Here is a 2,677-nt window from a genome sequence, read left to right on the forward strand (position 1 = left end):
TTCTTCCGGGCTCCATTTTCCCTGTAGAAGAAGTGGTCCTGTATGGGCCCCCCATCCAGAAGGACTGGCGTCTGTTGTAATGGTCTTCACTTCTGTAATATTCCAAGGAAGACCCTTGTCTAGATGTTCCCGTTGCTCCCACCAGGACAGGGATCTTAAAGTCTGTGGAGATAGAAGAAGAGGGAAATCTAGGGAATCAGTTACGCCATCCCACTCAGACAGAATCTGACATTGGAGCCTTCTGGTGTGATATTGTGCCCACGGTACTGCCTGGATACAAGAGGTTAAGAGTCCTAACAGTGACATGGCTGACCTCATAGTAGTAAGGGGGTTAGCAGAGAGTTGTCTGATTCTTGTCTGGACCTGTAAGATCTTATTCTCTGGGAGAAAGGACCTCTGAACCCTGGAGTCTAAGTAGATACCCAGGAATTTACACTGCTGGCTAGGCGTTTTGTTGGACTTTTCCTCATTGACCTCCCATCCTAGAGAGAAAAAAACTGACTCTATGAATTTAATATCTATATCTAGGGCTATCTGAGAATTGTTAACAATCAGAAAGTCATCAAGGTAGGGGATAATAATAATATTTCTTTCCCTGATATGTGCCATGACCTCTGCCATCACCTTGGTAAATGCTCTAGGAGCCTGAGAGATACCAAACGGCATGGCTGTGAACTGAAAATGTGAAATCTCAGAGCCAATATTTACTGCCACTCTCAGAAATCTGTAATGGTCAGGATGCATAGGAATATGGTAATAAGCATCTCTGAGATCGATGGTGGCCATAAAGCAGTTTTCCGAGAGATTCAGAATGGCAGAGGATATTGACTCCATTCTGAACCTCTCGTAAGTAAGGGCCCTGTTCAGTGGCTTGAGATTAATTATCGTTCTATATGAACCATTGGGCTTTTTCACAAGAAACAAAGTTGAGTAGAACCCCGCTCCCCTTTGTTCCCTGGGAACTGGAACAAGCACTTTTTTATTCAAAAGGGACTGGATCTCAGCTAGAAGAGCCATGTGTTTGTCAGGGTCTGATGACAGGTCAGTACATACAAATCTTTCCCCTGGGGAGGACAAAAAGGAGATTTTAAGGCCAAATTTTATTGTATCCAACACAAAAGTGCTACCAGAAACTGTACACCACTGTGAAAAATAACATGCTAAACGCCCTCCCACAGGGACCTCATGTCATTGAGGGGCCTTCTTGTCAGAAGAGGGAAAGAGAAAACCCTTATTCTTCTTCTGAGGTCGCCAATCTTTCCTACTACTGACATTTCCACCCCTAGGTCTCCTACCTCTTCCCCTGAATGGCCTACTGGTCTGTTGGGGTATAAGAGGAAAACCCTTTTTTCTGTCAGAGGCTTTCTCTAGTATAGACTCCAGGGCTGACCCAAATAGCAGCTTCCCCTCACATGGGACTCCACACAACTTGGCCTTTGATGTGGTATCACCTTTCCACTCCTTTACCCATATAGATCTCCGGGCTGAGTTAGAAAGGGCTGCTGATCTTGCTGATAGTTTTAGGGCATCTGCTGATGCTTCTGCAATAAATGACACTGCATTGTCAATTGTAGTAAAAGCCTGGTTAAATTCCTGGCTTGGATTACTTTCTTTGACTTTATCCTTGAGTTCAGTCATCCACATCTTTAGTGATCTGGCAACTGAAGTCGTCGCAATCAAAGGCTTGAATGCGGATGTGGAGGCTTCCCAAGACTTTTTTAAATAGATATCAGCTCTCTTATCTAGAGGGTCTTTAAGCACTGCTGTATCCTCAAAGGGTAGCGCGTTCTTTTTTGAGATCTTCGCAACTGGATGATCTATCTTGGGAGCCCCCTCCCAGGATTCACAGTCCTCCTGACTGAAGGGATACTTCCTTTTGTACTAAAAAATAGAAAGGGTTAAAATCAATATACGTATCATACTACCCAGTATATTCCCAAGGATGGATGTAACACCAGACTTACGGCCCGAGGGATAAAGAACTTCCGATCTGGATTGGCCCACTCGTGACCGATAAGAGTCTTAATGCTCTGGTGTACTGGAAACACCAGCCTCTTTTTTGGGGCTAACCCCTCAAACATTATGTCCTGTACGGATCTTGGTTGAGGCGTATCGTCTATTTCCATAGTTAGTCTGACATTCTTAATGAGAGAGTCTATGGATTCAATTGGCAATAGTGACCCAGCCGAGTCCTCCCCTGAGGCCTCCTCTGGTTCAGAGACTAATTCGCCCTGATCGTCCGCCTCAACTGATAGATCCTGATCTTCCTCATTTATTGGAGAAGGATCCATCTGCTGACTCGGTCCCGCAATGACAAGTGGCTGAGAGTCAGGAGGTGGGTTTATGCTGACCTCAGGTGTCTCAGAGGAAGTGGAGCGAGAGGGTAAGGAGGCCTGCAGAAATACAACAATAAGCATTCTGGTAGGGGGAGCTAAAGTGAAATTGAAAAAAAGGATGTGATAAGATACCTCTACCTACCCTGATTTCTCGCCTAACCATGTCTCTCATGTTTCTAATGAAGGATGGTCCTTGATCTTCTAAAACTCGGTTCATGCACCCCCCACACAAGGTCTTATTGTATGTACTACTAAGTCTTTTTCTGCAGACCGGACACTCTTTAATCCTAGTACGCTCCTTTTTAGAGGATCCCTCCTAAAATATAAACCATAATATTCTG

The sequence above is a fragment of the Dendropsophus ebraccatus genome, chromosome 12, assembly GCF_027789765.1.
Source record: "Dendropsophus ebraccatus isolate aDenEbr1 chromosome 12, aDenEbr1.pat, whole genome shotgun sequence".
In the NCBI taxonomy this organism is placed as follows: domain Eukaryota; kingdom Metazoa; phylum Chordata; class Amphibia; order Anura; family Hylidae; genus Dendropsophus; species Dendropsophus ebraccatus.